At 40.2% G+C, this 15,401-nt stretch overlaps 1 protein-coding gene and 1 pseudogene across 2 annotated transcripts in view; one reads left to right on the forward strand and one right to left on the reverse strand.

The window, feature by feature from the left end:
* Nucleotides 1-15,401, forward strand: part of HTR2C (5-hydroxytryptamine receptor 2C) — a 318,127-nt gene that overhangs the window by 209,199 nt on the left and 93,527 nt on the right. The window lies entirely within an intron of this gene.
* Nucleotides 8,425-9,272, reverse strand: LOC308511193 (cyclin-G1-like; annotated as a pseudogene). Its single transcript has one exon. The product of its transcript is annotated as a cyclin-G1-like (transcript).

A 15,401-nucleotide genomic window follows, 5' to 3' on the forward strand; every position in this document is an offset into this window, starting at 1 on the left:
AGATAATAGGTAAATAAAGGAACCTTTTTTTGTTGAATTACCATCACCATTCTTTGATTAGGGTAGCTCATGGTTCAGAACTTATATCCACCATCATCAAAGTAAATTATTTCTTTATAGACATGGCCTACCTCTCATTAGTGTCACCAGGGTCAGGTGTATTAGGGAAAGGAAGCCAAGTGCCCAGTGTTCAGTAATACTATCCACTAAAATGAGTTGTTATTTATACAATGTTTACAACAACTCTGGCTGTCACAAATCAGGCACTTGGAATTTTCAACATCATCATCATAATTATTATTGTGGAAATACTGTACTTTGTTAGTTGTCATAGACATTTCCTATCCTAGGCAACAAATCTATCTATATAAAAGCCTAATATGCAAAGTGTCCCCTCAGGAGGTTGACCGACTGGGAGTTCAATCACTCGCTATGATGTGTGCTGACCACCAAAGGGTGGCACGGAAGGAAGGAAGGCCCTGGCTGGCAGCTGGAAGACGCTGATCAGCCCTGATCACCAGCCAAGCCTAGGGACCCTACCTGTGAACAAATTTCATGCACTAGGCCTTTAGTTAGTTAATAAAATTATATGTTTCAAGTGCACAACTTTATAATACAGCATCTCTATATTCTATTATGTGCATGTGATCTTAATTTTAAAAGACCACTGCAGTTTCCTTAAATTTGAGTACATTTTCTAAGCCACAGAGAGTCTGTGGTGAAAGCAGTATTGCAATGAGGTATAGGGACAACAAAGAATCTCCCCTATTCCAAAAAGCCCCATTTATGAAAATTCTTGTACCATATTCCTGAGAGTAATACCTAATAAATTATTTTAAATTACAGCATTGTAATTTTGGAATTAGCAAGAGGGATTTTGCAGTAGCATTATGGGAGCTATCAGGTGAATATTTAGCACTGACTATGATGTATTCATATGTCATTTTAGCTGCATGAAGTTCCAAATACAAGATAATGAGCTTTCTTATTTTTCTCTTTGACTTGAGCAAACAGGAGCCTCTGTGAAAGCTAACTTCAAAGTCTGATCTAATGATACTATTAGAAACAGTGATGGGAAATCAGAGAGCGAGGTCAGGAGCTTTTGCACGAATTTTCTGGGCTATTTCCTGACACTTCCATTAGGTATATGAGCTAATTAAATGCCAAAAAAAGGGCAGACATCTTAAAATGTGTCATAGAGTTTCACAATTCTACTTTTTCTCAGAAATATGCTTCAATATTTCCAGAGAACCAAATTAATTGCAAGAAAATCCTTTGTCTACCTAACTAAACCCAAGCTATTATGTAGCCCATGATGACATTTCAACATGAGAGCTCTTACTTGCTTCAAGTTTTGCTCAGAATGATGCTTTAGCTTTACATTTTCTGGCCTTATTTTATTGACACATTCTACTAAGGTTTTTTGTTTGTTTGTTTTTATCCACATTGTTGTGGACAGGGGGGATTATCATCCCGCTCTTTTATTCTCCCTTTAAGAGAAAGATAAATCAAGCCACTTAAATGTTGTTTGTTCACCTGTCTTTTCAAGCATTCAAAGGAGCACCTAAAATGTACTGGGCCATGTGTTGAGTAAGCATACCCCTTTGCCTGTAGAAGTAGTAATGGGGGAAATTGACAGAGTAGCTGATAATTTTAATACAATGTAGAATAATTACAGAGTAAGAACTATGTCAGATTTTCTTGTGAACACAATGGAAAGTAGATAACGAGGAAGGGGAAGGACTTCAGGAATGGCTTTGTGGAGGTGGTGACAACTAAGCTGGTGATATTGTATCTCAAACTCAGGTTTGTCTGGCTTCAAAGTCTATGTTCATTCTGTGGAAATATAGTAGAGGTTGCACAGTGCTTAGCCAGCAATTAAATGTTGCTGAACAATAAGGTTCTCAATCTAAGAATAACATGTTTCTATTTACTATAAGGTTGTTGGGATAAAAAGAATGAAAATCATTAAGAAATAGTTCCTATCAAAATAATGTTGTTAAAATTGCAGATAATTACTTTCTGTTTTTGCAAAATTTTGCAACAGCCAAGAGACAATCAGTGATCAAAAGAGAGAAACTAAAATTTTAGAATCCTTCAGCTTTCATATATGGACTATGGAGTAAGTGTCTGTAATCTATTGTTTAGGATGAGAAAAGAAAAAAAATAATAACTTTTTGAATAATTGTTACCCTAGCCAGTTGGGCTCAGTGGGGCACATAGCTCTGTTGATCGATCCCTGGCCCTGGTTGGGGCATGTGCAGGAGGCAACCAATCAATGTGAGGACACATGGATGTTTCTCTCTCTTTCTCTCCCCCTCCCTTCCACTCTCTCTACTATAAAAATCAATTGAAAAATATCCTCAGATGAGGATTAACAAATTTTTTTTTAAATAAATAATTGTTCACACCAAAAAACTGTAGAATGCTGATTAATTTTATGTGCTCTTAAATTACAAGTAATCTAATCTATTGAACTATAGCATCCTATGCTAGCTGTCTCTGGAAAGCTTTCAACTGGCATTTCCAGGGATTTGTTTCTGTAACATAAATTTCAGGTACAAAGTATTTTAAAAAGCTGTGACAGTCTTTGGTCTTATATCTGCCTCCCTTACCTTCTTGCCCTCAGCAATACTTGCCCTAGGCAGTACATCCACTTTCCTACTTTCAGTTATCATCTGCTGATGACACCAAATTCTAAAATCCAGGTCATAAACGTTTCCTATACTTTAAGGCTTTTCTTTTCCTACACTTTAAGCTTTTTTATGAATATGCCAAGATGATAGCTTATCTGTTTGTGACAAAGCTGTGCAAAAATAAAAAGCTGATCAACAACCAGGGAACAAAAATATGAAGATTGAAAGGAATGTAGCCAAAAAGATCATTTAATCTGGAGGAAACAGGCAGGACAGGAACTGAGATTCGCCAGAGGTACCAGTGGGCTAAAGGAGATTTTTGTTGTTATGCTTATCCTGGTGAGTCCCATGGGGTACCAAAGTGCTTAATTTTTTGTTACCTTTTTTTGTTCCCTGCCTCCCTGATCCTCAAAGTTTGGCACATGATTCATCTGTTCCTTAGGTGTAGAGATACAGCTTCATTCCCAGGTTAACCTTTGTTGCCTCCTTGGCCAGGGTCCATGGACTTCTCTTCTGATATAGTTCTATAGGCTGTCTATCATTGCCACTATGTACCTGCCTTTGCTTTTGCCATTTCATGTCTTCAATTCCAAATTCGAAGCATAACTTTCATCACATAAAAAAAAAAAGTCTAGAAAAATTCCTATACCTCACCCCAAATTGATTATATGATGACTAGAGGCCCAGTGCACAAAACTCATGCACTCAGGGGGGGGGTTCCTCAGCCTGGCCTGTGCCTCTCACAGTCCAGGAGCCCTCGGCGGGGGGGATGTCTGACTAATGCAAAGACGGGAGAGGCTCCTGCCACCACTGCTGTGCTTGCCAGCCATGAACTGGCTTCTGGCTGAGCAGCACTCCCCTTATAGGAGCACACTGACCACCAGGGGGCAGCTCCTGCATTGAGCATCTGCCCCCCTGGTGGTCAGTGTGCATCATAGTGACTGGTTGTTCTACCATTGGGCCAAAACCTGCTCTCCAACATCCCCTGAGGGATCCCAGATTGCAAGAGGGTAGGCCAGGCCGAGGGACCCCACCAGTGCATGATCAGGGCTGGGAAAGGATGCAGGAGGTAGGCCAGTGGGGAGGGACTATGGAAGGGCTTCAGGGTGTGTCCAGCACATCTCACTCAGTCCCGACCAGCCGGACTCCAACAGCAAGCTAACTGGTCAGAGCATCTGCCCCCTGGTGGTCAGTGCATGTCATACCAAGCATTTGAGCAGCCTTAGCATGTCATTAGCATATTATGCTTTGATTGGTTGAACAACCAACCGGATGACCAGACACTTAGCATATTAGGCCTTTATTATATAGGATAATCCAGCTAAAATGTATAGTTTTTTAAAAAATTTTTAAAACCAATTTATATAAATACTAGAGGTTCAGTGCACAAAATTTGTGCACGGGAGAGAAGGTGTCCCTCAGCCTGGCCTACACCCTCTCCAATCCTGGATCCCTCTCTCACAATCCAGGACTGCTGGCTCCTAACTGCTCACCTGCCTACCTTCCTGATTGCCCCTTACTGGCCCCCCTCCCATCCTGGTCAACCCTCACTGCCCCCCTCTGCCGGCCTGGTCACCCCTAACTGGCCCCCCTGCTGACCTGGTCACCCCCAACTGCATCCCCTGCCAGCCTGGTTGCCTCCAATTGTTCCTCTGCCAGCCTGGTCACCTTTAACTGCCCCCCCCCACCAGCCTGGTAACCCCCAGCTCCGTCCCACCAGCCTGGTTGCCCCTCACTGCCCCCCCTGCCAACCTGGTCACCCCCAACTGTCCCCCCTGCTGGCCTGGTCACTAACTGCCCCCCTTGCTGGCCTGGTCACCCCCAAATTCCACCCCCTGCCAGCTTGGTTGCCCCTCACAGACCCCCATGCCGGCCTGGTTGATCCTCACTGCCTCCCCTGCCAGCCTGGTGACATCTCACTGCCCCCCTCTGCTGGCCTGATCGCCCCTCACTACTCCCCTTACCGACCTGGTCCCCCCACGCAGCCTGTTTTGCTGTCATTTGGTCGACCCTCACTAACCCTCCTACCAGCCTGGTCACCCCACGCAGTCTGCTGCTCAGTCCTTTGGTCATCCCTCACTTGGTTGCCCCACGCAGTCTGCTGTTCAGTGATTTAGTCATCCCTCAGTAACCCCCTTGCCAGCCTGGTTGCCCCACGCGGTCTGCTGTTCAGTGATTTGGTCATCCCTCACTAACCCCCTTGCCAGCCCGGTTGCCCCACTCAGCCTGCTGCTCAGTTCTTTGGTCATCCCTCACTAACCCCCCTGCCGGCCTTGTCGCCCGACTCAGGCTTTTCAGTCATCCGTTCAGTTGTTTTGGATGTGACGGCCCCTGGTTCTTTATATATAGAGATTTTAAAGTACATTATACAAAATATTAATTAATAAAATAGAGAAAATGTGGCATAGTAAGACTAATAGATGCTTATGCCACAGACAGGATGACTAAGTGTGTTCATAGAAACAGAATTCTGGGAAGTTCAGATTAAGCCTCTGATCAGGTGTGACTATAGGAACTGCCAAAGTTGCTTTGCCTTCCTCACACCAGGCAAAATAGTTCCCTATTGCCTGTCATTCCTTACAATTGCAATGATAAAAAATTAATTTTAATTCTACATGCCTAATTAAAACACAGATGCTGTTAATGGGAGAAATAGGTTTGAAAATAAAGAAAGTGTCCAAAGACCAATTTGATCTTTTCATACTTTCCTCCAGACCCCTCTGTGTGTGTCTTTTAGAAGATTAGCATGCTAATGTTTATAGAATGTTTCTAAGCCTTTGGATAACAAAATGGATGTAAACAGTACAATGACAATAGTGATATAGTAAAATGCTCAAAGAACATATAGCTGTCACATATACATATGAAACACTCATATTGGGGAAACCCTTACATATTTTCTCCTTATTTTGCATGGCGTTTTTCCTCTGTTTAGTTTGTGGCAACATCTGCCTTATGGGAAAAACAGGGTTATGGTAATATGTTCCCATTGCAGGCATTCATTACAAAGATTTAATTTACTGAGAAATATGTTGGCATATTACATATGCAGTTTGCCTATCAAGGCTAAATATTTTTTGTCAGCATATTTCTAAATGCATCTTCTCAATAGAAGATATGTTATTGCAGGAAGCTTCTTCCTAGGAAAGTTTTTCTGTCAAGCTATTACTTGTTCCCAGCCTATGCCTTCATTAATCATTCATTAACAGCCACCAGTTTATGCTCCAAACATTCAGTGTTTTCCCTCTGTAAAACAACTATTTCTTCCTGGTGTCATTTTTGCTTAATGCTCTATGAAGCCACAATTTTTTAGTTATTTTTAGTCCCACTACCTTCTCTTTGGTCTCTTACTATTCTGTGAATGATTATTTACTCACCTAAAGTGGTTTTACATAGAAATAAAGCATTATCTGGGGATGGTAGCCACCCCAAAATGCTGTGGCTGCTTCCTTGGTTACTCCAATCCCTTATGTGGTTTATATATTTAACAAAACTACATTATGAAAGACAGGTCATATTCTTTGAAGACATTCTCCAGTAGTTTAGACAGCCAGAATATATTTAAAGAGGATGGTGAAAATGCCATCATGGTTAGTCCCAAGTAACCTGTTAGTGAATTGTAGTAACTGATAATCATTTCCAATCTTCCCAAGTAATACCAGCTCATGAATTGAATTATGATGGTAAACAGTGTATATTTTGTTACATAAGAGTAAAAATATCAAATAATATAACCCATATTTGAATATTTTACCAGACAAAGGTCTTTTAATATTTAAATACATGATTAATTTTTAAAAAATACACTGTAGACTTAAATCAAAAAGGACTTTACAGTCTCATGTAATTATATTCGTTACATTCATAAAAACAGCCATGCCACTCTGCAAATGAAAATCACCCCACAAAATCATGTACATCCAAATATATTTCATGATCTATTTTATTAATACATGCAAACATTTAAAACTATACACTTGATGATTAAATAATGTCAGAAACAGACTCAAGAGAAAAGGATTAGGAAACTGTTGACCACAACTTGGTGGAGGATTCCCATGAATAAATTATAGATTTCTTCCAGGGCAAGATACAATAGTTGAGTGAAAAATGCTATCTCCATCTTAAAGACTGTTTCAGCAGACTCAATTGGAATCCACAAGCCTTGGGTACCAAACTACAATTCAAACATGGAGTATCTGCAAGTATCTGGACATTCCAAGGAAGTCTTTTGTGATTCACATTAGGTGTTTTCAATATCTTCTTTTTTTGCATTTCAATAATTTTATTGAAATGTATTTCCCTTAGTTCCAAAACATTATGGTAGTTGGTTAGGTTACCTCTGCCAACTCAAAGTTAACTTCGATGTAATCAAAATATTGAAATACATCAGCCTTTTGGAAAAACTGAAGCATTACTTAGAAAACATGGTGTAAAAAAGTATAAGATATACTGTGATTCTTCGTTTTATTTTCCAGTGCATGTTTATCCATAGCATGATGTCAAAATTGGATACATCAATCCCAGATGGACTCGGGCTACACGTTACACTGAGTAACTGTTTATAGCACTTTTAACACCGTAGATCTCCTTATACTCACTGACTTAATAGACAATCCTGAACACTACCTCAGCAACCTCCTGATTATGAAAATACATATTTACTTAAGACTTTCTGCTGGCACAGTAGGGGCAATTAGTGAAAGTATATTCTCTTCATTTTAAACAAAATTCTAAATTAGAAGCAGTGGCAGTTTTGTAAAGACAGCCCTTAATAAAAACTTCTGGAGTGTTAAATCAGCAAGTTTTCAGAATGATGTAAATTTATTTTGAGTCACTAATACAATAATACTAATTTTCTCAATGGGCCTAGATGGAAGCAGTGGATTTTGTATAAAAACTTCTCTTCCTGGACAAAGCCATCACCTGTTTTTTCAGACAAAAATGTTAAAGGTAAATTAATATGACAAATTTACTAGGTATGTAGTTTTGCTTTAAATAAAATGCCTTCAAATTTAAATGTAATTCCCATGTGGCAATGAAGTGCACATCTCTGGGTAATTTATTACTTGATTTACATGTGCTAAGAAACCATTTTCACTGCTTAAAATAGTGACTATTATTATGCTTTAAAAGTGCATTTGTGAAATGTTGGTTTTGATGTAAATCTTATCACTTAAAATATAAATTTAAATTGAGTAGGCTACACTTTTTTTAAAAAATCATCACTGGAGGATACGTTTTTATTGATTTTTAGAGAGAGAGGAAGGGAGGGAGAGAAAGAGAGAGAAACATCGATGTTGATCGGTTGTTCAGATGCCAACCTTTTGGTGTATGGGACAATGCTCCAACCAACTGAGCCAGCCAACCAGAGTCTACATTAACCTTTTTTAAAAAAAAAAACAACAACTTACCTTTATTGTTGAGAGTCTTACAGATGCCCTCCCCCATTTAAAAAGGTTACCCTTTTTAATACCACATAAATATATTGATCCAATATGGAAATTGGATCAATATTAGAAATAAAGATTCCCAGACTTGTCATTAACATTTCACATTATGTTCTTGGCTTTGTTTGTATGCCTCAGATGAATTCAAATTTAAGCAGTATTCCACTACAGGGTAATGTTAATTAGGCAGTTTTCCCAGATCTGAGAACATCAATGTTAATCTAGTTGTGATGTTTTAAGGTTTCACAGCTTAAATCTACTGTAATTTTGTGGAATCCATAGCTCATGATTGTGGAAAATGGCTTCAGAGAAGAGTTTTGGTTGCTGTGATAATTAAATTAAGGAACTGTTTTGGGAATTGTTGGGAGGTGTGTTATTCTGCCATAACTATGCTTCAATTGTTGTGTAGTTCACCCAGAAACAATACATTTTGACTTCTGAACATTTGGTTCAGAACACTTGTTTGATGAATATTCAGTTAAACACTTGGCTATGGACTCTTGCCAGAGGATCCAATCTCTGCCATCTATCTTGGAATGTTTCTAAAGCTATTCTACTTTTGTTAACTCTACACACTTAGTGCTTGGATCTCCAACGCAATGATGGACAATGCCAACACAAAAGGCTGTGATTTAGAAAAGTGATCCTGCACTGGAATGCCTTGAGCTTCTAGTCTTTCAAAACTAAGGCTATTCCTCCTTTCAAATGGCAAGTTTTCTTGAATGAGTGAATAGAGTTGCAGAATTTGAAAGGCAGAAGTAGCTTTGACTTTCCAACACTCCTCCAACACAGTCTTTTCTATTCTCATTGAGTCTGAAACTGTGAACCTATACTGGCTTATTTGGGTCAAGTCACTTGCCAATAGACATTCCTTTCCTCTTTTACTGATTTTATAGCCATGTAGAAGCAGCTCAGTCCAACACATCCAGGGTGCTTGGGCTGTATCTTCATTTTGGCTGTCCAGTACATTCACAGCTAGAGAATGTCAAAGCCAAAGAACTGACTTAGGCTAAGAAGATGTTTTACTTCAGAGTCCCTGAGTCTTGCAGTCACTCTGCGGCCATCATCATATGCAGATTCAATCAGTCTCAAGCCACAAACCTTTGGCTGAAAATTCAACTCCTGTTCCAAGGAGGCCTTCAGCTGGTGTAGCAGTTTCTGCATCAGTTGTGAGAGCCTCTACCATCTTGTTGGCGAATGTGGATCCTTAGCTATAATCATTCTCCCCAGGCCTGCTCTCACCTTAGCCCAGAATGTAAGACCCGAGAAACCTGCAGGAAGGGGACTCGAGGGACCCCGGGGAGGTGGAGCTGTCCTGGGTGGAGGTCTCCAAAGCACTGCCCAAATGGCACTGCCCTCCTTAGGGTCAGCTCAGAGCCAAAAGGCTCAATAGTCTAGATATTGTTTTGAGAGAAGATACAATACAGGAGAAGATTTTAATGCGAAGGAATCTAGGCCTGAGATGAGATATGGAAGATGAAAAGTAGATATTCTGCTTCCAGACAGAACGACACGTTATGTCAGTAGTCAACCATAGATCTTTCTTTGTAGCAAGGATTGTGGGAAATCTAGGTACCAGGAATCTATGCAGTGAGACCAGCTAGCTGTGAAGCAGCCTAGCCACAGAAGACCAGAGATGATTGATAGTTGTTAGGTCTGTCTCTCCTTGGTCCAGAGTCTGGGTGGGGCTCAGGAAAATTGTGACACCATAGAACATATAGACACTGACATCTACATTATTACTGAGCTATGTGAAACATAACAGAGTACTAAGGCAGGTTATAACCTCAAGATGTTTACAGTGTGCCAGAAGAAATAAAGAAATTTAAAGGAAAACATGTACACTATGATACATACATACTCAAAATATATCTGAAAAAGTATGGGCAAATATAGGACAGAGTAATTAACTCTGTATGTGCTGTTGTAGAAAGGACTTCCCAGATGAATAACTGTCTCAGCTGGGTCTTTAATTATGGGAAGGAGTGTGCCTGGTAGACTAGGAAAGGGATCGAAAGAAGGGGTATTTTACAGATATCATTCGAGACAAAAGGGTCAACATGTGCAAAGGCATGGGAAAATGAAAGGGGAAATTGGCCAAGAATGAGATAGGAATAGAAAGCAGATATCAGAGGAGCCTAATTCTTAATGACATACTTATGACCTCTTTACTCGTTTTATACTTGATGGTATGAGGAAATATCTGCGCAAGAATACTTCTAATCCAAAATTAATGGTGTCTTTCTCTGAAAGCTAAACAACATTAGCTCTCTAATGAAAGCATATAGATTTATTTATTTATTTTATTTTATTTTTTACAGAGAGGAAGGGAGAGGGATAGAGAGTCAGAAACATCAATGAGAGAGAAACATTGATCAGCTGCCTCCTGCACACCCCCCACTGGGGATGTGCCTGCAACCAAGATACATGCCCTTGACTGGAATTGAACCTGGGACCCTTCAGTCTGCAGGCTGATGCTCTAGCCCAGGGGTGGGCAAACTTTTTGACTCAAGGGCCACAATGGGTTCTTAAACTGGACCGGAGGGCCGGAACAAAAGCATGGATGGAGTGTTTGTGTGAACTAATATAAATTCAAAGTAAACATCATTACATAAAAAGGTACGGTCTTTTTTTTTTTTTTTTTTTTTTTTTTTTTTTTTTAGTTTTATTTATTTCAAACGGGCCGGATCTGGCCCGCGGGCCATAGTTTGCCCACGGCTGCTCTAGCCACTGAGCCAAACCAGTTAGAGCTAGATTTATTTTTAAGGTTTTTAATCATCTTATGGATTTTCCTGTGAAGTTGTGGAATCTAAATCTATACCTGCTGTGTACCTAGCCAGTGTTAAGAATTTATAGGACAATGAACCATTTTATATAATTAACTAGAGGCCTGGTGCATGAAAATTCATGCACTGGGGGGTGGGGGAGAATCCCTCATCCTGGCCTGTGCCCTCTCACAGTCCGGGAGTCCTCAAGGGATGTTCGACTGATGGCTTAGGCCCACTCCTGGACCAACTATGGGAGGCGACCCAGCAGGCTGATCAGGGTATAGCGCAGGCCAGTCCCGCCCCCCCCCCCCCCCACATAGCCCCTCCGCCGCAGCTGGTCACCATCACCCCACCCCCATCGCTGTCTCCTCCCTCTGCCCGCTGACACGCGCCTTGGCTGGCCTGATTCTGCCTGCTTGCCAGCCTCACCCACAGCCAACCAGTTGTTCCACCGTTCGGTCAATTTGCATATTACACTTTTATAATATAAGATTAGTAGGAAGTTAAAATGTGACTTGAACACTACTAATAATATTGAGTAATATTAGGTAATCAGCATCTATAATGTTATTTAGTTATTGTAAAAATGGCAGAATAATAAAAAACATAAATTTTCCTGATCCAAAACTGGAACCATACCTTGTACAAATTATTGGTTGAAAGAAACCTTGTGCTCATCTATCAAGTTCTACAAAGAAAAATATGTAATAAATAATATTTTGTTTTGTAAGCATTTCTTTCCAACACTAAAATAAAGTTTTTCCTATCCTTGGCAGGTTTTCCAGAGAATATTAACTAGCAGAGTGCTTTTTCTGTCAGTTTTTTATTTCTATTTCCTTCTACTTGACAGCACTGCCTTATTTTGGTCTATTTGACCATAAAGTTTTCTTTCATCTCCTTTCAAAATCAATTTGCTATGTTTAGAAAGGCTAAAGAGATATTTGGATGATGATCTGAAAAAAGATAGTGCTGCTTTGGGCAATTAGGCATACCTTTCACCTTAATAATTTCCCTTCATCCCATGGTAAAGGTAAAAGAATTTGGTTTAACTTAAAGTGACAGAATATGTAAAAGTGCTGGAAACTGCTCTTAACATTTTATATAAGACCTGTAAGATCAAACAAAAAGAAATGCAAAACCCTACCAGGAATTAATATGGAACATTGAATGCATGGTAGAATTTTAAATGTTTATAAAAATTATACTGATATGACTAGAATTAGAAATAATATTTAAGTTCAACATAAGTTTTCTCTCCTCAGATAGGATGGGGAAGTGGTAAAAGGAGTTCTTGGCTCACTCCCAGCTATGGTTTCTGAATTATTGACAGGACAAGGGAAGCTGGAGGATGAGAAAACCTGAATTAACCTAAAAACATTGGCAGTAGAGTAAATATAAGATACTACATAGTTGAAGTACATGCCAGATAATGTAGCAAAAAGCATTATTTTAATGTACTACCTTCCTGGAAATTCATAGAGCCATGTGATTTTAATGGCTACTCTTACACTATGTCAAAAATTAAGAACTGCTCTACCTCTATAATCAACTTCTTACTTCTCAACATAAAGTTTTTCCTTCCAGCTCTTTAACTCCCTCATTCACAAATAGTGTGCTCTATGACATCATTTCGGATCTCCTTGACATTTTCTCCAAATTTCCTGCTTCATCCAAACTTCATCTTCTTCCCTCTCCAACCATCTCTGAGAAGGCTTATTTCATAAACCTGGACAGAGTTAAGTATAACATACTCAGTATTTACAGAACATAAGGTGCACTACCTCTGCCATAACACTTAACTCATTGTAGTGACATTTATTTTGCATGTTTGTCTCTCCATTATGGTACAGTGAATTCCTAGTTACTAACACAGAAAAATTCTAAATGAAGTACAGTGCAAACTGAGTAAGCAGTGTGAAATCACAGCTTTCAATATGTATTCAGATCAAAATTATTAATTGCGTCACTTTAAGCATCAACGTTACCAAATCTCCAGCTTTAATTTGTTACTACTTTATAAGGTTATTGTCAGGCATAAATGATATAATCACTTAAAGTTTCCTGTAAAAATACACTTAACTAATACTAGGTGTTTTGTTTTTTTTTAATCTAATGAATGTAAGGATTTTTTCAATATATTATTAAATATATAAATATAGTATTGCAGTAGTTTAAACACAATAAACTATAGTGCATCCTGGTATATGCTCAAAATCATTTAATAAATGTCAATGTATATTCCTAATAAGCACTTTTTAGAGATGAGAATAGAAAAGCTATTTTTTAATATAGTCTAATCCAATAGTCAATACAGTAGTTCTCCTTTATCTCTGGTTTCGCTTTCCAAAGTTTCAGTTGACTACGGTCAACTGCAATTCAAAAATATTAAATGAAAATTTTCATGAATAAATAATTTATAATTTTTAAATTGCACACCTCTCTGAATAGCATGGTGAAATCTTGCATTGTCCTGTTCCTTCCTGCCCAGGATGTGAAACATCCTTTTGTCCAGTGTAGCCATGTATACACTACTCACCTATTAGTCAGTAGCAGTCAGATCAACTGTTGCTGTATTGCAGTTCTTGAGTTCAATAACTCTTATAGTACCTTAATGCTATGTCACAATGCCTATGTCATTCACCTCACATTATCCAATCACATAGGCTTTGTATCATCTCACATCACAACATGAAGGATGAATAGAGTACAATAAGAAATTTGAGAGAGAAAGAGATCAAATTCACATAACTTCTATTACAGTATATTTTTATAATTGCTCTATTTTATTATTGCTGTTATTATAAACTAGTGGCCTGGTGCATGAATTCATGCACTTTTAAAGGGAATTAATTAGAAGAACTATTTTAATATCACTATTTGCCAAGTCCTGGGCATGGGTATCCGGCTCCCTCCTTCCTCCTGTCAGAGTCTGTGACAGTGCCCATAGGGATGCAGTGTCAAAGTTGGAGCCCCATGGGGCTGCAGGACTCCCCCCAGTCCCTGAGTCCCACAGCCACATGGAGCCGGTGCCCCAGGGGTCACAGGGCTGGTGAGGGGGATGAGAGTGGTGGTCTGGCTCTAAGAAAACCACCCTGGGCCTCCTTGGGTTACTTCTGGGTTCCTCTGTGAAAAGGGCCAGAGGTGTTGGGCTTGAGTGCAGAGCCAGCGGCGGCAGTGGTGGAAGAAGCTGCCATGGCTGGCACTTTGCCTATCATGGCGGTGGGACTGCAGCAAACAGCAGAACATGCCTTGGTGGGAATGTCTCTATCAAATGAGCTGGGTAGGGGCTGTTTTAGATTGTGGCTGCCTGGCTACCAGGGTTCCACGTTCTGTTGGGCTCCATTGTCAGGAAGTGAGGTCACTGCTATTGTCAGGGAATGAAATCACTGCTCTTGTGTGGGGAGAATCTCAGGGTAGGGAACCAGGCAGTGACCATGGAGCTGTTCTGTCATGTTCATACCCAGGTCAAGGCTGGGGGGTGGACGTGGAGTGTAAGTAGCTCCCGCTACCCCAGGTTTATCCCAACACTGGAGCTAAATCTCACTTCCCCCAGGTGGAGGTGGCGTGGGGGTGGTGATCTTTGCCCTGATGTTTAGCTCATAGGGCTGGCACCCTGCGGGGCTGCGGGACTCGCTCAAGTCCTGGAGTCCCACAGCCCCGTGGGGCCACTTCCCTGAGTCCCGGAGTCCCACCCCGTGGCCGGCACCCCACGGGACTCCCCCAATGCACCTCCTGGTCAACTTCCCTCCAGCACCCTCGCACAAGCAGCGTCAAGCCCAGCCCCGCCCACCTCCGCGCACCCACTGTGCGCAGCCATCTTGTGATGGCATGAGGACATCACGTCGTGACAGTGTGAGGACCACCTAGGCTTTTATTAGTAAGATACTAGAGGCCCGGCGCACATGAAATCATGCAAGAATATCTTGCTTCGCTTGCCTCAGCTGGCCGCCCTGCCCATCACCGCTACTAGCTTGCTGCTCTGCCCTCTGCTGCTCATAGCCCTCTGCTGCTTGTAGCTCTCTGCCACTAGTAGCTCGGGCCCTGCCCTGCCCACCACGAGAGCTGCTGCTCATTTGGTCGTGATGGCTATGGGCAAGGGCCTTTGATATAAGAGATATTACTGTGCTTAATTTATAAATTAAACTTTATTATAGGTGTGTATATCTAGAAAAAACATAGTTTATGTATGGTTCCATACTATCCACCATTTCAGGCATCCACTGGGTGTCTTGAAACATATCTCCAGCAGGTAAAGGGAGATTAGTGTATAATAATAATATATAGGTATAGAATTAAATGGATAAAAACATAAAAGAATAAAGTACAGCAATAGGTCATACTGTTTATGATAATAAGACATCAAAATCAATGATTAAAGAAAATGTGTTAGATAAATGTAGATTCTCATCTTACTTCACATACAAAAATAAGTTCTAGTAAGATTAAATAGTTGACTATTTAAAGCCTACACAAAGAAAAACAAGAGGAAGTCAGTGGATATTTATCCAATTGTTGGATATTTAACTAATATCAAAGATGAAGAAAGC

The sequence above is a fragment of the Myotis nattereri genome (genome assembly GCF_964212035.1).
Source record: "Myotis nattereri genome assembly, chromosome: X".
Taxonomy (NCBI): domain Eukaryota; kingdom Metazoa; phylum Chordata; class Mammalia; order Chiroptera; family Vespertilionidae; genus Myotis; species Myotis nattereri.